This window comes from Carettochelys insculpta, chromosome 17, assembly GCF_033958435.1.
Source record: "Carettochelys insculpta isolate YL-2023 chromosome 17, ASM3395843v1, whole genome shotgun sequence".
Taxonomy (NCBI): domain Eukaryota; kingdom Metazoa; phylum Chordata; order Testudines; family Carettochelyidae; genus Carettochelys; species Carettochelys insculpta.
In genome coordinates, this window is record NC_134153.1 from 3,984,059 (window position 1) to 4,008,776 (window position 24,718).

A 24,718-nucleotide genomic window follows, 5' to 3' on the forward strand; every position below is an offset into this window, starting at 1 on the left:
AGGGAGCAGGAGGAGAGGAGACCCGGCACCCTAGCGTGGTCTTCCCCATTATTGATTGGCTGATGATGAGAATGGCTTGAAAGGCTGTGCCCTGCCTGTGGGAACACAGGAGGCAGAGTAAAAGAGATGCAGTGAGCCTCTGAGGCATTTGACCTCCACAAAGTGCAGGAGCCACAAGGAGCTGCACGGGACCTAGTCACACTAGTAGAATCCGGTGTTATTTCTCGCATAAGTACAGTGGAGAGAGTGGATAAGGAAGTGTTGCTTCTTTGCACAACAAGACTCGGGTCACTACATGAAACTAATAAGCAGCAGTTTTAAACAAACTGGAATATGTCTTCACACAATGCACAGTCAACGTATGGAACTCGTTGCCAAGTGAGGTTGTGAAGACCTAAAATATATCAAGGTTCAAAAAAGAATTGGGTAAGTTCATGGAAGATAGGTCCCTCATTGGCTATTAGCCAACATGGTCGCAACCACATGTTCTGGGTGCCCCTAAGCCACAGACAGAAGCTGGGAATGGGCCACAGGGAATGAATCACTTGCTCATTGTTCTGTTCATTCCCTCTGGTATTGGCCATTTCAGAAGACTGGTTTCTGGGTTAGATGGTTGGTCTGGCTGGTTTTATAAGGAATAATGTGATTTCAATCTAAGACTTTTTTGCTGTCTTTAAACCAGCAAAATAAATCTCTCCCTGACAAGTAAAGGATTATATAATTATGTTTAGTCCGTCATGCATCACTGGGTACCATGTGATACTCATACTAAAAAATGCATGTTTGATTTTTTTTTTTAAAACATTTCATTTAAGGGATTAAATACAAACTTGGGCCCCAATGCCATAAGTATATACATGCAGGGAGACTCCCGTTAGTTTCAGGATTGGGTCCTTAGTACTCCATTGGAAACATTACTGGTTATACGAAACATTGCAATTTTTATATGTTACACATTATAAATTTTATGCATTTTTTATCCTGGGTGGATCCAGGATTTTGGGAAGGGTGAATGTTGTTTATCCTGATGCTAGCATTACGATTGTGTTGACGCTTCTGTTTAGAAAAAAAAATCGAGGGGATTTTAATGTTTCAACTACAATTTTTTCTACCGGCTGAAAGTTGGAATACATCAACCTAGTAGCAAACGCTATTTATGGGAACTGAAAAAAGACTAGTTTGAAGGCTGTTTATGTAATAGGAACCCCTCCCAAAAAAGTTAAAGGAGTGGGGTTAATTTTAGTTTTGAATTTCTGAATTTTGGGACATTTATCAGTTTGGATACTTCCTCAGAGCCCAAACCATGTTGCTTACCACTGATATGTAAAAAGTTACTTGTTTATGGAATCAGAGTCCAATCCTGCATAAGAATAACTCTTCCCGTTAATTCAATTAGGCCAGTAGTGGGAAATAAGCAGTTTGCAGGCCAGACATGATTTACCAGGGTTAGCCCCAGGGAGGCCACCAGACACTTTAACCATGTGTCCACAGGCGCAACCGTTGAAAGCTCCTATTGGCCGCAATTTGCCTTTCCCAGCCAATGGGAGCTGCAGGAAGCAGTGTCTCTGTCTTCACCACTTCCTGCAGTCACCGTTGGCTGGGAACAATGATCCATGACTAACAGGAGCTGTGAACATCCATATCTGCAGGTAAATAGCGTCCAGCAGCCCATCAGAAACTAACCCTGCTGAACCATATCCAGCCTATGAGCTGCTTATTGCCCACCCCTGAATTAGACTACTGGCATGAGTAAGAATTATTAGAATGAGCAATTAATTAATGCTGTTTGCTTGGTTGTTGTTGCCCAGATAACCTAATAAGGTACATATTGACAAAGAAGTCCCTCCTGTTATTCCAGGACTACCATTCTGACAGCTTGTCTTCTGTTAAGAAAGACACCCTGCCAGGCAGAACTAAAAGTCGTCCTCTGCAGAAGCAGAATATTTTCCGTTGATGACAAGGGCAGGAGAAATCTCATCCAAATTTAGGCGACCCTAGCTAGGACTGTAATTATGAATGGCTTATATTTTTCTTTTCTTTGAGCGCTGGCCAGACATTTTTATTTAGGAATCTGAGTACCAATTTGTGGAGGAAAAGGGAGTTTGTTTTTCAAAATCTAGCATCTGTTACCCTGGGAACAGTCCAGCAATCCAAAAGCCTCTCTTACTTCCAGGCTCATGCCTTACCCACCAAAGTTTGCTGCCTCACCACTGAGTCACTGAGACATTCTGTATCTGACTCAGGAAGGTTCAAATGAACCTTCTAGAAAATGTAGTTGTAAATGAAAAGTGAAAATCTGTGAGAAATAGACTCTGGGACTTTGAGAGAGGAAAGTTTTGAAAAGTGCTTCCTTGTCAGATAGTTTTCAAGGTCTTCCTCAAACCAAATCTGCCTCTATCATTTGTTATTCTCTAGCAAACTTTTGTGTTAGCTTATACTAAGGGGCTGCCGGAAGCTGGGAGTGGGTACCAGTGGATGATTCAATGATTGTGCCTGTTCTGTTCATGCCTTTTGTAGAATCTGACTTATGTCACTTTTGGGAGACAGGATCCAGAGGCTAGGTGGATAATCGGTCTGACCCAATGTAGCTGTTCTTACATCATGTTCTTCTGTATTTGCAGGGGAAGGGGGGAACATTTAGATATTTCACATCTGCAGCTGCCTTGCAGCAGAGCCTTCATAAATCTTTGGTAGCCTGTTTGAGAGCTGTTTTTAAAGTGCAGAGTAGAGGAACTGACATGTTAGGAAATGATAGAAGGAAGGGAAAGGGAAAGATCTGCAGTGGTTGGTGCAGCTAGGGAAAAATTGCTGCATGGGAGAAAAATTAATGCCATATTGCAGGAGACAGAGAGCAGGAGGGAGCAGCACCTGAACATGAAAATAACTGCAGTACCTGAGGTACATCACAAGACCCAACTACAAATCCTAGCTGCTACATGAAGACCAATATAAAAGTAAACAGTGAATGGGAAGGTGAACCGGCAGAAGTGCAGTCTCCAGTACTGATGGAAAGACTACCCCTGCCTCTTCCTCAACTAGAGCTCTGCTGTGCTCCAGTTATTTGGGGATGGAAAATAAGGGCATTTTCACTTTCCTACCCCACTTTTTGCAGTCTAAGGATAAAATTCTTGGGGCAGATTATTTGTTCTGCTTTCAGTCTTGGCTACTGCTGTGGGCTGCACAAACTCCTTTGAGCTTCAGTTCAGAAGGGATTTGAAAAATGGCCACTCCCAACTTTCAATATGTTGCAGATATTTTTAAGTCAACAAATTCTGCGGAGTCTATAGAATCATAGAATCCTAAGACTGGAAGGGACCTCAGGAGGTCATCAAGTCCAGCCCCCTGCCCAAAGCAGGATCAACCCCCACTAAATCATCCCAGTCAGGATTTTGTCAAGCTGGGACTTAAAAACCTCTAAGGATGGAGATTCCACCATCTCTCTCAGTAATGCATTCCAGTGCTTCACCACCATCCTAGGGAAATACTTTTTCCTAATACCCAACCTACTCCTCTCCCTCTGTAACTTCAGACCATTGCTCCTTGTTCTGCCATCTGTCACTACTGAGAACAGTCTCTCTCCATCCCCTTTAGAGCTCCCTTCAGGAAGTTGAAGGCTGCTATCACATCACACCTCACTCTTCTCTTCTGCAAACTAAATAAGCCCAAATCCCTCAGCCTCTGCTCACAGGTCATGTGCTCCAGCCCCTTCATCATTTCATTGCCCTCCGCTGAACCCGCTCCAATGCATTCACATCCTTTCTACACTGGGGGGCCCAGAACTGGATGCAATACTCCAGATGAGGCCACACGAGTGCTGAATAGAGGGGAATAAAAACTTCTCTAGATCTGCTGGAAATTCTTCTCCTAATGCACTCCAATATGCCATTAGCCTTGACTGCAAGGGCCACTGTTGACTTATATCCAGCCTCTCATCCACCATAAACCCCATGTCCTTTTTTGCTGCCTTGCTACTTAGCCAGTTGGTCTCCGCCCTCTGATAGTGCTTGGGATTCTTTCATACCAAGTGCAGGACTTCATACTTCTTCTTGTTGAACCTCATCAGTTTCTTTTGGCCCAATCCTCCACTTTATCTAGGTCACTCTGGATCCTACTCTTACCCTCAAATGTATCTACCTATCCTACCTAGTGTCATCTGCAAATTTGCTGAGGATGCAATCCATCCCCTCATCCAGGTCATTAATAAAGATGTTGAACAATACCAGCCCTAGAACTGATTCTTGGGGTGCACCCCATTTGAAACCAACAACCAGACATTGAGTCATTGACCACTACCTGTTGGGCCCAACTATCTAGCCAGCTTTCTGTCCATCTTACAGTCCATGTATCCAATCCACACTTCCTTAACTTATGGGCAAGAATGTTGTGCTAAAGTCAAGGTATATCACATCCATTGACTTCCCCGTGCCTACAGAGCAAGTCACCTCACCGTAGAAGCTAATCAGATTGTTACAGAAGCCATACTTCTGTCCCCTCGAGTCTTTTGTGGGAGAAGAGGCCCTCTCTCCCTTTTGGAACTCTTCATCAGGACTCAGATTTCGAGTCTGGAAATTGTGACCCTTCTACTTCAAGATCAATATCTGTGTATGGTTTAGGAACATTGCAAAGGTCACTATTTGACAGACTTCCATGGAATGAGGACATAAGAACTAACATACTGAGTCAGACCAAAGATCTATCTACCTTAGTATCCTGTCTTTCAACAGTAGCCAATGCCAGGTGCCCCAGAAGGGATGAAAAGAACAGGTAATCATCAAATGATCCATCCCATCACCCATCCTCAGACCTGACAAACAGAGGCTAGGGGCACCATTCTTACCCATCCTAGTAGCCATTGATGGAACCAGCCCCCATGAATGTACAGTATCTAGTTCTTTTTAAAACTCTGTTATAATCCTGGTGTTCACAACATCCTTTGGCAGGGAGTTCCACAGGTTAACTGTGTGTTGATTGAAGAACTACTTCCTTGTGTTTGTTTTATACCAGCAGCCTATTAAATTCATGTGGCTGCTCCTATTACTTGTGATATGGGAAGGAGCAAATAACTTTTCCATATTTACTTTCTCCAATTCAGTGGTAATTTCAGAGACCTCTATCATATGCCCTTTTAGTCATCTCTTTTCCCAGGCAAAAAGTCCCACTCTTATCAATCTCTTCTCATATGGCAGCTCTTCCATACTCCTAATCTTTTTTGTAGTCCTTTTCTGAACCTTTTCCAATTCCATGTATCTTTTGTTAGAGGAGGCAATGACATCTGCACGCAATATTCAAGATGTGGGCATTCAATAGATTTATAATATAGAGGCAATATGATATTTTTTGTCTTATTCTCTATCCCTTTCTTAATGATTCCCAAACTTCTGTTTGCTTTTTTGGCTGCCACTGAACACTGAGTGGGTGTTTTCAGAAAGCTATCTACAGTGACTCCAATATCTCTCTCTTGAGTAGCAACAGCTAATTTAGAATCCCATCCTGTATGTGCAGTTGGACAGGTTATGTTTTCCAATATTCATTATTTGCATTGAATTTCATGTGTCCTTTTCTTACCCACTGTCCCAGTTTTGAGAGATCCTTGTGAAGCTCCTTGCAGTCTGCAGTGGACTTACAAAATTGCTCAAGGTAATTATCATCTGCAAATGTTGCCATCTCCTGATTGCACCCCTTTTCCAGATTACTTATGATTATGTTGAATAGAATCATAGAATACTAGGACTGGAAGGGACCTTGAGAGGCCATCGAGTCCAGCCCCCTGCCCCAATAGCAGGACCAAGTACTGTCTAAACCATCCCTGCTAGACATCTATCTAACCTGTTCTTAAATATCTCCAGAGATGGAAACTAAGCTCTCTCCAGTGATGGAGATAGGACTGTTCCCAGACCAGACCACAGGGTTGTACCACTAGTTACCTCTCTCCATTCTGAAAACTGACAGTTTACTCCTATCCTCTGTTTCCTTTCTTTTAGCCTGTTACTAATCCAGGAGAGGAGTGGACCTTCCCTTTTATCCCATGACAGCTTATTTTGCTTTGGTGAGGGACCGTGAAGTGTGTTTTGACGAGGGATTTGAAGGAGGAAAGAGATTGTTTAGCTTGCATGAGTCTAAAAGTGAGGGTCTTGCAGTATGGAAGAAAGTATGAAAACATTAATAGGAGCAGGCGATATCAAAAGAGGTTTGGAAGCAGATCTGAGAAGGCGAATGGATGAAAAAGAGAAGTGTAGGCAGGAGAGAGAGAGAAATTGAAACAATGCATATACTTTAGGTGACGCGAATGAAAACATCACAAGAGAAAATACTAAAACAATACAAGGTACTTGCAAATTACATCTGACTAAATATAAAATGGGAGGCTGAGGGATCTTATGAATGTGGTTTGCAAATACAGATGTAAAATTTTGGTTTGCTGAGCATGTATATCTGACGCATGATTTTGGTTTATTTAATCTAAGTGTATTTTAAATAACATAGAAGACGTTATATTACAAAGGTATCAAAGAAAATGTATGAGTAGCAAGAAGGCCCAGAGGTCGGCTGTATTTCTGCCCCGTGTAAGTGAGCAGTGGGTGGTTGTGTACTGAGCAGTGATCCTGCAAAGATTTCTGCACATGCTTTACAAATATTGCACAAAGTTATGTATGAAAATCTGTGCAATATTGTTACATTATAGGCTGAAATGACAGCACCTTTCATCCAAAAGCCTCTCAAACCCCTTTGCGGACTATCTCCAGTATCTATTCACAGACTGAAGTCGGGCTATAGAAAATAGAATCCCAAATCCCTTAGAACTCTGCCATAAAGCCTCTCGGGGTTCCATGCCAGTCCCAAGCCTGGATAAAAGAGGAGGGTTGGTCAGATGAGTGACAACGTGCTGATCGTGAAACAACAATACAAATGAAATCTGTTGTCAGTACGACGAACTGATAAAAGATGCTGACTTAGATGTCACCTGGATAAACAAGGTACGTGGCACCAATCAAGTGACCGGGGTTAGGTCGATAAATTGGCTACCGAAAGGAAATTACAAGGAATACATATACTATCAACTGGAATGTGGAACATCCAAACACTGTGGGCAACGGGAAAGTTAGACCTGCTTCAAAAGGAGAGAGAGAGATTCCAAAGGGATATTCTGGGACTGGCGGAGATGTGTAGGACAGCATCGGGAGTGATGTGCAGTTGCGATGTCAGTTGGTCAGGGAACGAAATGAAGTCTGAGGCAGGAGTCAAATTCCTTCTTAGCAAAAGAGCTAGAGGAGCTTTGTTAGGGTTAAAACCAGCAAGTGAGAGAATGGTGGTAGTGAGATTTGAAGCAAAACCTTTCAACATTTTGGTCATTCTGGTGTAGGCACCCACATTGGACAGCACAGAGGAAGAGATCAAGCTATTCTATAAAGCTATTCTACAAAGACCCTGGAGGCGGTACCGAAGACAGAGATGTTGGTCACCTGAGAAGATTGGAACGTGAAGGTTGGAACAGATAATGAAGTTTGGGAGAGAGTCACGAGGTGGTTTGGATACAGAGAAACAAGTGGGGCGAAAACTTCTAGAGTTTGCTGTGGAGCATGAGATGGTGATCTGCAACAGGAGATTCCAACAAAAGGACTGTAGGAAGTGGACTTGTTAACTGATGCGAAGTCCAAGAACTTGATAGATACGATCTTGATAAGAAGATAGGTAACATCAGTACAGCACTGCCAACCTTTCCAAGGAGCGCTTATACACTCGGACCACAATCTACTGATCACAAAAAACTCAAGGAAAAGCACAAGATGCAGTTTTAAAAAAGAAGAGACATGGCGAGGAAGAAATAAGCACTGCATACAGAGCAGCGCTCAGAGAGAAGATCGGGAACACGACTGCAGAGAAAGACCTAGATAAGAGAGTCGAAGGCATAGCCATGGCAGTAGAAGAGGCAATTGAGCAGACTGTTCTGGAAGAAGAGAAGATCAATAAGAAGTGGATTACAGAGGAGACACGGAAGATGGTCCAAGAGAAGAGAGCAGTGAAGATCAGAAGGGATGTTTCCGAGGGGGTGGAACAGCAATACAGAGTGAAAGGCAATGAGGTAAGGAAAGCAGCCAGAAGAGATAAGGCGAGATGGTTAGAGAAGCAGAGGTAAGATATAGAGAGGTATTACAGTGAATGTAAGCCCACGGAGGTGCATAAAATGATGAGGGATATTAATACGAAGTGGCAGCTGAAGCAGATGGCGATCAAAGATGAGAATGATGAGGTGCCCATGAACAAAGAGATTGTGCAGTGATGGATGAGATATTGCACCAATCTGTACAAAGCACAGTTGGGCCTGTGTGTCTCAGAGGGACCAATCAAAGAACTGAAAGAGAAATCTCCACAGACCATCAACAGCGAGACCAATATTTCAAAGGAGGAAGTAGAAAGAGCAGTGAAGTGACTAAAGAACAAGACCCCTGGAAATAAGATCATGGGAGAGATGATCAAACACTGCAGAAAAAGTATGATTCAGGAAATACAGCAACTATGTAACATAGCATGGAAGGAAGGGAAGGCACCTAAGCAATGGACAAGATCCATGCAAGTGACAATACACAAGAAACGAAGTGCATTGGACTGCAAGGACTATGGAGTGATTGCCCTAATGAGTCATCTAGGCAAAGTGCTGATGATGATACTGATGGAGGGACCGAGATTGCAGACAGAAGAACATCTAGTAGAAGAGCAAACCAGATTCAGGAAAGACAAATACCACACAGCAGATCTTGGCACTAGGACTGATAATGGAGAAAGCTTGGTGAAAGAACATCTACAAATTGCTTCATCAATTTTCAGAAGGCATTTGACAGTATAGATCAGAAAGTGACTTGGGCAGTGTTGGAGTCGCATGGAGCGGATAAGACTGATATGGTTGTTCATATCAGTGACAATGCAGAGGTAGTGGTGAGAACGCATAAAGAGTTGGGAAGCTGGTTTAGAACGAGTAAAGGTATGAGACAAGGAGATCTGATATCACCGAGTACCTTCATCACGCACCTAGAGACAGCGATGGACAAGATTAAGGGATTTCTGTGCATGGGATGAGAATCAACAGCTTGAGGTTCACAGATGATACAGTTATCATTGAAGATGATGAGAAGCTTGTGAAAATGGTGCAGGTGCTAAATGAGGAAGGGAAGCAATACAGACTGAGTATGAACATCGATAAAACAAAAACAATGGTACTTGGAGATAAGGAAATAGGAAGGACGATCAGTGTAGATGGGGTCAAACTAGAGAACAAAGAAGTTCACGTATCTGGGGCACAGCATAATGTATGAGCTAGACTGTAAGAAGGAAATCGTGACTAGAATAGTAGAAGTAAGAGCGAGTGTGCAGGCGACGGATAAGTTCTGGAAAAGCAAAGCAATGAGCTTAGGAATGAAGCTGAGCGTCTTGAAAACGTGTGTATTCAGCAGCAGGTTGTACGGATGTGAGACATGGGCGATAACAAAAGATTCGAAGAGAAGAGTATTGGCATTCCAGGGGAGTTGTTATAGAAAGACCCTGAGAATAGGATGGATACAGCAGGTCACCAACCAGGAATTCTATAGGAGGATACAGCCGAAAGAGAACCTGCTGCAGAAGGTTGTACGGTGGAAGTTCGGCCATATCTGCAGAATGAACAATGAATGAAAAATCAAGACCCTGCTATTGGGCACAATGGGCCGTGCGAAGAGGAGAGGCAGAGCCCACAGAGAATGGGTAGATGCTATGGGAGGTTGGTGCTGAGCTAGTCTACAGAAACTAAGCCTCTCCGCGCAGGACAGGGAAAGACGGCAGGAAATAGCGAGGGAGGCATCGGACACCGAGGGGCGCTGAGCCCCTGGTTGATGATGATGGTGACGATGATGAAGATGACGATGACGAAATCCCTCACACACCCCACCTCGGATGAACTGTCTCCTTATCTTCTGGCTTGTCCACCCCTCAGTCTGGTTCTCCCCCGCATCCATTCCCCCCCAGGACACTCCTGTCGCCTTTGCTGCAGCTACTCCCCGTTCACCCAGCGGGAGCCGAGCCTGGAGCCGGCTGCAGACGCCCAGTTCCTGCCCCATTTGATGGTGCGGAGAAGGGCCAAAGAGTGACCCACCGCAGCGGTGCCAATCCGGAGGAAGGCCGGGGCCCGGCACGGGCTGCTCCAGATTTACCCCCGGGGTGCCGCGCACCAGCATCCGCCCTCGGGCCGGCGCTCGGGGGCAGCGGGGCCGGCTGGGAGGCTTGTTGCCGGGGGGCAGCGCCGGGGCAGCTCCTCCTGCGGCGGCGCCGCTGGGCAGAGTGAGGCCGGGGCGCCGCCGAGCGGCCGGGGCTGGGCTCGCAGGTGCCCAGAGGCGGGGCCGGGAGGAGGGCGGCAGCCGCGGACCCGCTGAGCGCCGGGGGAGCGGGGGGGGGGGCAGATCTGCCACCAGCTTTGCGGGGCGGGGGCGGGGGCGGCCCGGCGGGGTGGGGGGGGGTCCCCGCTGCGCCAAGCGCCCGCTGCCGCTTTAAAAGGCGAGCGCAGCTGCGCAGCGGCGTGTGAGCCCAGCGCCCCTCCCCGCCCCGCCGCCGCCGCCCGGCCGGCCAGACCGCAGCAGCCCGGCGCGGCGGCAGCAGGTGATGGAGGGAGGCGCCCGGCCGTCCCCCGGCGCCCCCGGACATGGCCGGCGCGGGGCGGGGGGAGGGACAGGCTGCGGGGGGGGGGCAGACCCCGGGAGGGGCAGGCTGCGGGGGGCAGAGCCCGGGGGGGGGGTGAAGAGCAGACCGGGGGGAGGGGTAGGCTGTGGGGGGCGGGAGGGGGGAGGAGCAGGTGGCGGGGGGGGGGCGGACCCGGGGAGGAGCAGGTGGCGGGCGTGGGGAGGAACAGGCGGCGGCGGGTGGGGGGGGCTGGACCTGGGGCCGGCGGGGGGAGGAGCAGGCGGCGGCGGGGGGGGGGCGGACCTGGGGCGGGCGGGGGGAGGAGCAGGCGGCGGCGGGGGGGGGGCGGACCTGGGGCGGGCGGGGGGAGGAGCAGGCGGCGGCGGGGGGGGGGGCGGACCTGGGGCGGGCGGGGGGAGGAGCAGCAGGCGGTGGCGGGGGGGGGCGGACCTGGGGCGGGCGGGGGGAGGAGCAGGCGGCGGCGGGGGGGGGGGCGGACCTGGGGCGGGCGGGGGGAGGAGCAGGCTGCCGCAGTTCTCCCCGCCGCATCTGGGAGAGGCGCAGGCAGCGGCACGTCCTCGGTGCCTGCGCTGAAATGTGGGGCCGGGGCCGGGGCGGGGCTGGCGCGGGTCGGTTACCCTGGCCGCTGTCTCCCCTGCCGGCAGGCTGCTGAGCTCGCCGGCTGCTGCGGCCCCCGCCCCGGAGCATTGCTGCGCAGATCCAGGAGCCCCGCTGCGCCCGCACAGGTGAGGCCGCTGCGCACAGAAAGCCGCATCCCTGGCGGAGGGGGGCCCGGCTCCCCATCGGTGCAGCGGAAGGATGCTGGATGTGACCGGCCCGGGCAGCGGCGCAGCTCTGCCGCTAGGAGGAGGCTCAGGCCTCTTGCTCGGGTTCACCCTGGGATGCCGGGGAGGAGGGGGATGTGCCCCTCGGGCCAGGCACGGGCCCTGCTCCAGGTGCCTCCCCTGCGTGGCTGCCCCCTGGGCCGGGCGGGTTTCCTGGTGAGCCCTCGCTGCTGCCTGGCGAAGGGGCCGCGGCCAGCGCCGGGGGGCGGGTGTGGATGGCTGGCTGTGCTCCTTGCTCGGTCCTTCCCCCTCAAGGTCAACGATGGCCCCTTCTCCTGTCACGAGCCCGGCCGAGCTTGTGGTGTGCCTGTAAAATGCCACTCTGCTGCCCGGCTCGAGCTGAAGCAGTGACCTTGCTTGGGCAGGTGAACAACCATTTCCCCAACCTTCTCCACGCTAAGCAGGCATCTTGTGTTCAAAACGCAGCACCTCCAGCCAGCACGAGGCCTCCCGCGCCGGACCCCCGCCCTGGCCACCGAGGCTCCTCTTTAAAGCTCACATGGAAGTCACTGGGCCCTAGGACTTGTGCTGGCCCTTTTTGAAGAGCCTCTCCGGGCTCAGCCTGGATTGCATTGGGGGGTGCTGGTGGAAGTAGCAGTTCAGTTTTCCTTCTGTGTTGAGAAGGAAGTTTCTCTCCCAGCTAGATCCCCAGGGTTCTAGCTTTGCTCCACTCTGGTTCGTGGGTGCTTCCCAAGCAGGCTGGCTTCTATAACCCCGGTGGTGCTGCATCTCTGACTCGCTGTTCTAGCTGGGCCTCACCTAGGAATGTAGGGCCCGGATCCCAGGGATCCTGCTTTAATTTACTCTGGCTGTTACCCCTCTGGTCCCTAAGCCCCCGTCACAGATTTCTATCCCCCACCTCTCTGCCCATGAATAAGCATCTCTGCGTCAAGCGGGGCTTATGGGAGAGACTGTTTTGGCAAAGCAAGTTAACAGAGTGCCACGTACCATGCAAATTGGATCAGGCACAGTGTGCAGATGACAGCACGTTAACTCCCTGGAATGTAGAGAAGCTGACGCACTGAGCCCCCTCTGCACGACAGGCTGCATGCAAACTCTAGCAGCTCTGAGAATCTTGCTGCATGTTTCCCAAACTGTTCTCAAAGATGGACAGGAAAGCTTTTCTATTGGACAACAAGGGAGAGGGTTACCCTCTGCTGATCCCTTCCACCTGGGAACACCAGCGCCCTTTGTCCCGGCACTAATATCAGCTTGGAAAGCTGATTGGCTGCTTAGCACAATAACATATTATTGTCCAGCGGTTTCTCTTTTCAATGGATCTTTGATGCAAACTCAGCCTGTATTGGTGAGCAAAGGGAAAGGTTCCCGCTGAACGTGCAATGATAGTGTTCAGAGAAATCCCTTTCTGCTCCTGTGGTTGCTCCTTAAAGCACAAATCTTGAAGAAGTGTGTTAGTCCATAGCCCCAAACTTCCATCTGCACTTTTAGAAGTCACCTACCTGCTGGAAACAACCGAACCCCACAGAGCTCATGGCACCAAATGATCAAGATCTGAAAGGGCACAAATCAAGGTAAACCTCAGATTTGCCCAAGTATAAAACTGTTATAATTTGCCAAGCAAATTTCCTTCAGGTTCTGTGTCTTCAAAGACCCTGGTCTCATCTCTGAGATAAGAAGCTTTTAAAATGTAAAAAGGGAAGTACTGTGTGTGCTAGGGGAAGCAACGGCTCCTGCAGCCTCCCTGGGTCTCCCTGTCAGAGGTGCCAAGAACACAGGGTATATCGCCACGGCGCAGGGTGGAGCCTGCCAGCCCAGGTGGGCCAACTCACGCTTACTGGGCTGCTAAAAACAGCAGGTGACCCCCAGTGGCTCCGGCAGAGACGAGATAGCCACCCGAGCTTGGGCTCAAGTGGGCTTGAGGGCCTGAGCTACAGCACAAGGCTAATGAGGCTCCCTCCCAGCTGCGTGTAAATTTACCCAGCATCCTCCTTGGCTTTCAGTGGCCATGCAAGGGCTTTGCACATCTGACAATCCGCCCAGGACTGCTGTTGTGCATGTACAATCCTGCATAAAGCACAGGTATTCCCTAGGGAGGTTAGCTTCTTCCAGTGGTGAATTACCAAAGGGGGTGGTGGGTTCTCCAAAAATCAAGGCTGGCTGTTCTTTATAGGATGCGTTCTAGCTCAGGTGCACGCATAAGGGGCAGAGCAAGCAGGGCAGGGCCTGCCCAGTAATTGCAGGGGTCACAGAGCTCCTGTGGCCCCAGGACTGGGGAGGTGGCACAGAACATGCACCTCCAAGACAGTGATGTTTAGATGTCTGCATATGTCCCTGCTCCAGTCAAAACAGGACCCGTGCTGAGAAAGTTCTGGACTTGCAGGAGGCCAGGTTAGGTGGTCTCAGTGCTCCCTTTTGGCTTTCTAATATATTAATTGACTCTGTTGAAGACAGCAGCAGATTACCATAAGGCCCAAAGGGGCAGTTGCCCCAGTGTCCCCAGGCGTGAGGGGCCCTGAGGCTTCATAACTCTGCATTGTTTAAACACGTTACTGGAATGGAAGTCAATGCCATGTCATTGGTATTTTAAAATGAATTGAAGTGTAATCTGTTACGTATCAGGAGTAGTAATAACCAGGAATAGATTTTAAAGCAGACATAATGACTTTACATTAATATTTTATTATATGCAGGGGCTAGTGACTGTTGTCCCAGGCCCCACCTGTTCTTAATCCACCCCGGCTGAAGATACCCATAATTCCCCTAAGCGAGCTTGCTGTTGGAATAGTGACTTTGTCTCTGCAAAAGCTGTGGGCTTAATGAGAAGGCTGAGATGAGGCTCTTCGGAAAACTTGGCCCAGGCTAGCTCTGTGTGAATGCTCCCTACCCTGCGGCGTTGGTAAATAAGCAGCTGCACTCCCAGCACAGGCATTATCCTGCTCCCCTTGGTGGGTAAGGCGAGAACACGGGTGTCAAGGAGGTGTGAAGAACGGAGCTGGGCTGGCTTGCATGCTTGGCTTGAAACACAGGCAGAAATCGGTGTTGGCCTAGTGGAAAACTGCAAGGTTCTCCAGGAAACAAATGTTGGGTGAGAACAGGACTGGGCTGTTGAAGGCATTGACGTGCGTCTGTGCGTTCTCCACGCCTGTTCCTTTCCAGTGAAGTGAAGCATGTGGGCTGGCAAAGACCCTAGATGTGCTTTGAATCCATCACCTCACCTCGTGGAGTCATTTGGGGATAGGGCGGATGAGGAAAGGCAAAGGATTCTGGGTAAGCAGGGCCAACCTGCTGCGCGAGATCCTTCAGCTCCACGTCTGTTTAAATACAATTTGTGAAGCTCTGGATTTCAAGACGGTAACAAAGCCAGTACTGTACCTGAGGTGCAGGGTTTCAAATGGTTAAACATTTAATAAACAAGGAATTTCTCTTTCTTGCCCTCCTCCCCCATTGCATATTTGGCAAGTAACAAATCTGAGACCCATGCTCCCCCCATTAGGTTGTAACGGTCACATCCCAACTGAAACCCATCAGCATCATGGCTGCTGTGTTGTAAATGGGTCCAGTTCAGATTCTTGGAGTCCTGCAGCTGCAAAAACTGCCGGGCTATTCCTGCAGGCACCTCCTTACTTGGTCACTGGTGAGACCAATGGCTTCCAAGCCCCAGGTCTTCTGCTGCTATTTGCTGATCTGTACATAGCGCCTTGTAGTTGTCATCTGGTAGGGGGAAGGGGGCTTAATATCCCTATCTTATAGAGCTGGAAGGGACCTTGAGAGGTCATCAAGTCCAGTCCCCTGGCCTCACAGCAGAGCCTGTCACCATCCCTGGCTATTTTTTGTTTTGTTTTAAATCTTTTTGCCCTAGATCCTTAAATGGCCTCCTGAAGGATTGAGCTCTCAAACCTGGGTTTAGCAGGCCAATGCTCAAACCATTGAGCGATCCCTCCCCACCCCCAAAGCACAGCTCATCAGTAGAGAGGCCATCAGGGTTCCATGTGGTCCCAATTTCAGGGGGACTGGGTTCCCCTTGCTCCAAAGAGCCTGTCTCAATCTGCCCCTGTCTTCAGCATCACTTGTAAGTTGTTGGCCCTCCTATAAGCTGCTTAGCAGCCAAGAGGGAGCCGTGTTGTTCTGTAGCTCCGAGAACAACAAGAAGTCTTGTGGCACCCTATAGACTAACAGATATTTTGGAGCATAAGCTTTCATGGGCAAAGACCCACTTCATAAGTTGCTTGTAAACTTTGCTTCTCTTCCCCCCGCCCTGGAAAAAATAACTGATTGAAATATCTATCCTGCTATTCCTGCACTTAAGGCATCTTTCCCCATCTAAGGTTATGGTTCTGTTTGTGTGTTGTTTTTTTTTTCCCATGAAACCCAAAGCCTGATAGAGAATAGTGCTCTGAGGCCTCTTTAGGTGTGCCTCAGCCGTTCGTTAGTCATTTCAAGGCTGAGGTTCGGCTCGGCCTTTACTGTGTTTAATAACTGTGGGAGTTGTTGAAGTTGGGAGTCTGTCCCATTGGCTACTTTGGAGGACCCTGGCACCTGTGAGATCCGCTGGTCATAGAGTGACAAGCAGGGTAGAGAAGCTTAAATGTGAATCCTCCGTTTTATGGTGATGGCTGTTGGTTATGTCAGAAATGTGTTCATGATGCTGCTGGAGTGATGTGTGACATCAGGCAGGTCTGCACTGCAGGGGAAGTCCAATTAAGTAGCACAATTCCAGCTACGTTAATCATAGAATCACAGGGCTGGAAGGGACCTCGAGAGCTGGTCGAGTCCAGCCCCCTGCCCCAAGCAGGATCAACCCCAAATGTCAGCCTGGCCAGGACCTTGTCAAGCCTGGACTTAAAAACCTCTAGAGATGGAGATTCTACCACCTCTCTAGGCCACGCGTTCCAGTGCTTCACCACCCGCCTGGGGAAGTAGTTTTTCCTAATATCCAACCTACACCTCCCCCTCTGTAACTTCAGACCGTTGCTCCTTGTTCTGCCACCTGTCACCACTGAGAACAGCTTCTCACCCTCCTCTTTAGAGCTCCCCTTCAGGAAGTTGAAGGCTGCTATTAAATCACCCCTCAGTCTTCTCTTCTGTAAACTAAATAAGCCCAAATCCCCCAGCCGCTCCTCACAGGTCATGTGCTTCAGCCTCCTAATCATTTTCATTGCCCTAAATTAATTACGTAGCTAGAGTTGATGCACCTGAAGTTGGGCTTCTGTGCTGTCTCCACTAAGGGAGGTGGATGGGAGTCTGCACTCCCATCAACTTCCCTTATTCCTAAAGGCGGCAGAAGCACCGCGGTCAACAGGGTGCCTTGTAAGTTCAATTCAGCACATTGAATTCCGGAGGATCGACCGTGGCAGGTTTGACCTCCCCTGTAATGAAGCTGAGCCGGAAGAAACCAAGGGAGTTCCGAGTTCAGCCTCTCTGCTCTTCCTTTGTGTCTTGGCTTTGCAGCCACTTGGGGTTTTATCAGCGAGTCAGGGCCGCGTGGTTGCATTGTAGTGCCAAGACAGCCTTGCCACAGGACTTCCTTGGGCTTGTCGGAGACCTTTAGAACCTGCCGTTGCCGTTCTCAGAAACGGCCTCCAACTTTGTGGCTGCAAATGAAATCAGTTAGACGCTTACCTGACCATACCCACAAGACAGTCTAAATTCGAACCTGTGCCTAGAGTTATTTGTGGACACAGAATTACGACCACAAGATTCATGGCTGGGTTGAGGCTTGCACCCAAGTGTGGGGTAGGCTGGTTTTCAGTTGCCTCTAAAGGCCTGGGCCCTTGTTCTGAATCAGGATCCTGTCGCACGGACACCTGTCCCAATGCAGTGTGTCTCTGACTTCATTCAGACTCTGTGCAGGGGTTTATGTTAGCATATCCTGAGTCAGGATTGGGGATTTATATAAGATGTATGCAGGGAAAGAGCAGGTGGGAGTTCACTTTTGCCATAGAAACCAAACTTGCCGTCCCATTCCAGAGGTTTTTGTTTTTTATCTCTTACTTATTCCTTGCTGGTCACTTAAAATCTCTGTTCCACAAGGGTGCAAATTCCCATTAAATTAAGAATAGAGGCTGCAAAGGGGAGGCAATAGGTGAGTAGAAAGAAACTCTTTAACCTTTGTGAGAAATGTGTTTGCCCGGACTAGAGCCGAGGGCATTAACTGATTATAACAAACTGGGGTCTTCTGTTAAATATCAAAGTTCAGACCCAGCCAAGTTTAAACCTAGTTTACAGGTATAGGTGGAACCTCTCTAATCCCGATCTCTCTAGTCCATCAAATTCTGTAATCCGGTATGATTTTAATTAACCAGATGGCTGCTTATCGTGGGTGTAGCCAAGTTTTCTATGGTCCCATAAAGTTTGTTTCCAGCCACCAGCCCTGGCCCTCAGTGTTCTGTGCTGTTATTTATCTGTAATTTATGTCTTCTAAGAGCCCAGTGAGCAGTGGAAGTGTTGGTAATGTGCTAGACACTATTGACCGCCTGTGGTCCAGCAAATTCTCTTGTCCAGCACCAGTCAGGTCCCTAGGGTACCAGCTGAGAAAGGGTCAACCTGTAGTTGCTTCTCCAGCTGCTTATAGCCCAGTGCGTATGGGTGCATAGCAGCAGTCTGAGTTAGGGGGAATGAGCACGGTTCCCGGAGAAGCCTTTGTCTCTGTCAGTCAGGAGAGGCCTTAGGATGCTACTGGGAACAGAGCTCTTGAAAGTTGACCCCAGGTGAAGATGTCGTCCTTTGTTTGTGGAGAAGAGACCCTAGATTAAAGGTTTTGCTTTCTTCCTGAGTAGCCCCGGTTCTTCCCTTTCAGTAAGCTTCAGGCTTCTCACTCACCGACATCCCTTTCCTTTCGAGGTGGCAGCTCTCTCCCTGCCTGAGCGTAGATGGTGCTGAGGGCTTCAACTCTGGAGCCAGTAGGGGCATCCACCGCCCAGCAGGGTCAGGTGCCCATAAGTGTGCTGTGAACTGTAATGCCCCAGCTGGGCTGCTCAGTTAGACTCATACCAGCCTTGTTCCCAAGCCGGCACAATACCTAGGCTGCATTTACTGAGTGGCTCAGAGTTACAGCGTGGGAGACACTTGAAAACATGCGTCTCCTTGGCACAGAAAGAGTGGCTAATGTCATATGAATGGCTTCTAACCTTTATCTCGGCTCAGCCGGCGCATGAGACCCTCCGAGATGCTCTCAGAAGTGCTACTTATGCTCTAACTCCATGGAGGACGGCCCTTTGTCTTTGTGTCTGTTTTGTCCCTATAAAATGTCAGAAGCTGCCACAGCTGGGGTGTACCCGCCAAGCACCAGACTCAGGGGGGCTGGAATCGCAAAATAGAGCAGAAGGCCGTGGCCCTTCCCTTCAAGTGTTGATTTTTATTCGCTCCTGTCCTTAGCGGGCCCAGGCACCCCGGTGTTAAAAGCTCCATCGCTTGAAATGGCACAGAAATGGCAGATCTGCATTGAAGGGCAGGGGAGGGTGGCCCCTGACAGGACGAGGCTTGATCTGTGTGAGACAGGGAACTTCAGGTGCTCCCGGCAGGTCTGGGGGAAGGAACGGATGAACAGTTTGAAGGTAAAAACATTGCCCCGGAGCATAGGAACCCAGGCAGCTCAAACAAGTGATCCAGTACCCTGGCTCTGACAGCTGTCATCACTGAGTTCATCGGGGAAAGTGCAGGAAACCCTGGAGAAATTTGCCTTTGGAATAAAACTTTCCTGAACTCCCAGCAGTTAGAGGCTGGCTCAGGCCCTGGTCCCTGCGGGTTAACCCCCATTTCGAAATTCCCGGAGCTGTTTAACCTTTGTCATGGAGCCAGGAGGTTCCATTGTCCATAGAAATGCCTGGTTCTTTTACTGACCCTTTCTAAGGTCTATGGCAGTGAGTTCCACAGGCTAATTGACTTGTACAGAACAGGCACTGGAGACTGTTAAATGAGCTCCCTTCCAACTGTATTGACTATTGCCTGCTCCTCTTTTGTTGTGCTATGAACAGAAGTGTTGATCTGCCCTCTCTGGGCCAATCTTTATTTGCCCTTCGGTTCCCATGTATGAGAATGGAGAACCCTCTGCCCATCATAAAAACAAAGAACTAAGAAATGGGTGGTGCTGGGGGTGCTATCTGCCCTGACTTATGTCCCTTCTCGTTCACTAGGTAACTAGTTCTAGGCAGCGCTGGGCATCCTAGGCTAACAAGCAGACCACCTGAGTGGTCCTCCTTCATCTCAGTGGGCTGTAAGATTGTTGCAACCAAGGCGGCCTCCTGGGATAGGGCAGTTTTGCTAACTGCGCGTGTGCGCCTAGAATGTTGAGGAAGTACGGATTGGATCCACAGACTGTAAAATGGATTAGAAAGCTGGCTAGATGGTCAGGCCCAACAGGTAGTGGTCAATGACTCAATATCTGGAGGGCGGTCGGTTTCAAGCGGAGTGCCCCAAGGCTGGGTTCTGGGGCCAGGGTTGTTCAACATCTTTATTAATGACCTGGATGAGGGAGTGGGTTGCACCCTCTGCAAGCTAGCAGATGACACAAAGCTAGGGGGAGAGTTAGGATCCAGAGTGACCTGGATAAATTGGAGGATTGGGCCAAAAGAAATCTGATGTGGCTCAACAAGGAGAAGTGCAGAGTCCTGCACTTGGGGTGGAAGAATCCCAAGCATTGTTATAGGCTGGCGACTGACTGGCTAAACAGTAGTACAGCAGAAAGGGACCTAGGGATTATGGTGGATGAAAGGCTGGGTGTGAGTAAACAGTTTGTCCTTGTAGCCAAGAAGGTTAACAGTGTATCCGGGCACATTAGAAGGAGCGTTTCGAGCAGATCTAGAGAAGTTGTTGCTCCCTTCTATTCTGAGACCACATCTGGAATATTGGGTCCAGTTTTGGGCCCCCCCCGCCCCCGGTATAAAAAGGATGTGAATTTTCTGGAGCAGGTTCAGTGAAGGGCAACAAAAATGATGAAGGAGCTGGAGTAGGGGACCTATGAGGAGAGGCTGAGGGATTTGGACTTGTTTAGTTTACAGAAGAGAAGACTGAGGGGTAATTTAATAGCAGCCTTCAACTTCCTGAAGGGGAGCTCTAAAGAGGAAGGTGAGAAACTGCTCTCAGTGGAGTCAGGTGGCAGAACAAGGAGCAATGGTCTGAAGTTACAGAAGGAGAGGAGGAGGTTGGATATTAGGAAAAACTACTTCCCCAGGAGGGTGGTGAAGCACTGGAATGTGTTGCCTAGAGAGGTGGTGGAATCTCCATCCCTGGAGGTTTTTAAGACCCAGCTTGACAAGGTCCTGGCTGGGATGACTTACTTGGGGTTGATCCTGCTTTGGGCAGGGGGCTGGACTCAGTGACCTCCTGAGGTCCCTTCTAGCCCTGGGATTCTCCGATTCTGTGAATGTTCATGGGGTGTTGATTGAACTGCAGCTGCGCTTTGCCTGGATGACAAGGGCGCACACGGCTCTCTCGGTCAATGTGTGCAGTCAGCTCGCACCTCACGTCACGACGCTGCGTGCCCTTTATTTGCGTCTGTCACTTTAACAATACCAGTAGGGAAAAAACCCACGTGGGCACAACCAGCGAAATGTGGCAACCCTGCACATGGGCGGGGAACAAAACATTTGACAGGTCGTGGGTAGAACCCCAGTGGGCTGCAGGTGGCCCACCACTGTTCTAATGTGAGAGCCTCACCCATTCTGGCTCCTGTACACACCACAGAAGTGCCCTAATGACTCGTTTTTGAGTTGCAGCAGAGGGCTGCCATCCCTGGTGCAGGACATGTGCCTGGGGCAGGGCTGCAGAACTGCGGAGGTTTGGAGTAAGGCTGCATTCGGAGTAAGGTCCATTGCAGAGCCCTCAGAAGCTACTACAACTAAGGCCCCCAGGACTGTCTACATTAGACCAGGGGCCTGCCTAGCCCTCAAGACAGCCCAGGTTTAAAAGGATGAAATGATCTCTTAAAGCCATCTTAGTCTTCCCTCCCCCTGCACTCAACTGCCATGCAGTGCTGCCTGGAATGAATGCACAGCATTTCATCCCAGCTCTTTAACTGCGTGTTCGTCCAGGGCTTTCTTATCGCCCACTCCAGAGCCTTCCGTGTTTCCGTTAGACCCTCTTAGAGGCACGACGCCTGGGGCAGAGTGTCTGACATGCCGGCATACCACTGCTGGTTTTTAAAATGGCAAAATTTTGCCCTCCCTCCCATCCCTTTTTGAGGCTAACATCTGGCTGTCTCTTGTGAGTCATGCCGCACGCTGAGCAGAGATCTGCAGGCTGTCCGCAGGACTGCTATTCTTTTTGCTAACTTAGGGCTAATTTAGAACTCGGACTGGAATGACAGCATCCTTAACCCTCGCCATGTTCTAACTTGTTCTTACTCAGTGTGCTGGAGAATGCCCTAAATTTGCTCTCCTGGATTTTGGAAGCTTATGTCAAACTAGGGAATCTTTGTGGTATGATTCCCAGCTACAAGTTTTAGTTTGGTGCATAGGGATGAAGCTTTGGCCTTCAGTACAGCACAGCTATGGTGCCACAGACTAGAGAGGCTGAAATCATAGAACAATAAAGCTGGAAGAGACCTAAGAAGCCATCAAGCCCAGCCCCCTGCCCAAGGCAGGACCAAACCCCATCAGATCAGCCCAGGCAGGGCTTTGTAGAGCCCAGACTTACCTCCAGGGATGGAGACTCCACTGCTTCCCTGGGCTCAAGCCAGCTGCTCAGTCCTTGCAGCCTGCCAGCAACCACTGCAACAAGGTGATGAGTTTAATATCAAAGTAAACAAAGGCTCATGTTCAGATTGTAAAACAGGTTGAACCTCTTTCATCCGGCATCTTTAGGACCTGACTGGTGCCGAAGGAGAGCATTTTCTGGACCACAGGAGGTCAATATTGTCTGGCACGTTACTGACGCTTCCACTGCTTACCAGGCTCTTAGAAAACATTTAGAGCTAAATTACAGCTAAACAGCATCACAGAACATTGAGAGCTAGGACTGATGGCTGGAAACAAACTTTATGGGACCCCAGGGATTTTGGCCACACCCATGAGAAGTAGACGTCTGGCTTACTAAAATCATGCTGGCTTAAGGATGTTGCCAGGTGAGAGAACTCCAGACTAGAGAGGTTCAACCTGTATTAATTTTCACAGTTCATTCAATGCGATCTCCATTTTTAAATTGAAACTAAGCTGCCCGAGAATTCAAATCTGCCATAGCAGAGTCTGGCGCAATCCAGGGGACTTGCTGCAGAACTTCCATCCAGCTTGCTTGGGCGTCGACGGGGCGTGACGGTCTAAGGATGGGTAAGGAGCCAGCTAATGCGAATTCCGTAGAAACTGAAAGTCGCTTTCTGAGTTGGCAACTAGCGGGCCTTCCCCTGGCCATCTGCAATGAGGTCATGCTGGATTGCAGAGGGAGTCTGCAGAAGTTGCCAACACCTGCATGCAAACTGGGACTGCCAAGAGTTTAAATGCATCTTCAGAAAACACAGACCCTTATCCAGCATGGTCTCATCTCACAGGCCTCCCTGCGCATGGGTCTGGGTTCAGTCTCTTTGCGTTACTCCGCGCTGACTGCCGAGCGGCGGCTTCTGAGCATCACTGCAGAATGAAGTGCCTGTCAGCAGGTGTAGCCCAGGTTGAGGGTGGACTCAAACTGCACTTGATATTTTACACCCTCCTGCAAATGGCCACTCTGCTGCTGAATAATGGCCCCATTTGTGGCATTGGCTGCGGGGGGGACCCCGTGCCAGAGAGTGCTTAGCCAGTTCCCATCCTAACAAGCAAAGAATAATCATGGTTTAATATAAGTGAGAAGTGCTCTCTCTTTCAGGTCTCTCTCTGCTCATGGATGGAGAAGTGTTCAGGAGTTTCCCAGATGCTCTGCTGCAGTAAAGAACAGCAACTTCTGTCACAAGCGTAAAGCTAAGAAGTCATTGGTGACAAGCTCAGTAGCACAGAGGTGTCCAACCAGTTAGTCTGAGAGCCAGAGTAGCTGTGGATAGAGTGTTTTTGTTTTTATATAGTGAGAGAGAAGGAGTATGTATCTACAGCAGTAAGAGTAAGCCTCTTCCACGCCTACATCTTGGAGCATATGCCATTGACAACCATCTGCCAGTGTCGCCTGTCCTGGGTGATCTTTCCCAGTTCTGACCAGGTGCATCCCTTCTTTCTAGCATCTACCTCCAGGTCTCTACACCAGCTCTTTCTTGGGCGCCCTCTTTTCCTTCTTCCTCGTGGGTTCCAGCTTCAGACTCGCATTGTGATATTGGTGGTTGGTTTTCTGAGGGTCTGTCCAATCCATCGCCATCTTCTCTTCCTGATTTCTTCCTCAGCAGGAAGCTGGTGAGTCAGGTGCCACAGGTCCTAGCTGTGGATGGTGTATGGCCAGCAGATCTGGAGGATTTTACGGAGGCGGTTATTGATAAATGGCTGGATTTTTTGAGGGACAGTCCTCTTTGCTGTTCTCCAAGTTTCTGCTGCATACGGTAGTGCTGATTTGACATTGGTGTTGAATAACCTGATCTGAGTTCTGATCTGCTTAGAATTCCAGATGTTTCTCATAAGGAGAGAGGCTGTTTTTGCTTTTTCCAGTCCTCACTGTCATATTTGTGCCCCCCTCTTTATCGGTGGTACTGCCCAGGTATGTGAAGATCTCAACTTCTTCCAATGCCCTACCACCAAGTATGACTGGCTCTATCTCTAGACACATATATATATAAAAATAAATGTATGATACATGGCTCAATGCTCTCCCCAAGAGCCAGGCACCCCGCTCCCCTCCTCTAGAGCCAGGCACCCCCAGACTCCCAATTCTAACCCAGTTCCCCTCCCCACTCCCACAGAGCCAGGCGCCCCCAGCCTGCTGCTCTAACCCAATGTGTGGGACTCGCCAGAGCCATGCATGTCTCCCACCAAGCTCTGGGGCACGTGCTCAGAGTGACGGTGAGAAGTCCCGATGCCTGGCTCTGAGCAGGAGCCTCATTTCATTGCTGAAAGAGCCGTGGGTCATCCACCCCTGCGGTAGTGGGTTGTTATACAGCAAATGAGTTATAGCCAAACCGTGACTGAGCTGCCCTACCTCTGTGCAGCTGAGATCTGGTATCTGGCCGTTCCCCAGGTGCCACGGTGCTCCCTCTCCTTGTGCTTCATACACCTTTTAGTCTTACTCCTCCCCAGTGATAGCCGCATGGAATCCCAACCTCGTCTCTCTTCCTGATTCCTGAGCCAGTGGCGGGGGTGGGGAGACAAACGGAGTTGTTCCTCTGGCGGTTTGAGCGAGCAAGTCATGGGAAACGCAGAAGAGTCCAGTGG

General features: G+C 49.6%; 1 protein-coding gene across 2 annotated transcripts in view; it reads left to right on the forward strand.

The window, feature by feature from the left end:
* The first annotated feature begins 11,261 nt into the window (after positions 1-11,261).
* Positions 11,262-24,718, forward strand: part of SNPH (syntaphilin) — a 43,754-nt gene continuing 30,297 nt past the window's right edge. For both annotated transcript variants that reach the window (XM_075011685.1, XM_075011687.1), the window contains exon 1: positions 11,262-11,387. The gene's annotated coding sequence lies outside the window, so the exon portion shown is untranslated. The remainder of the gene's footprint in view (positions 11,388-24,718) is intronic.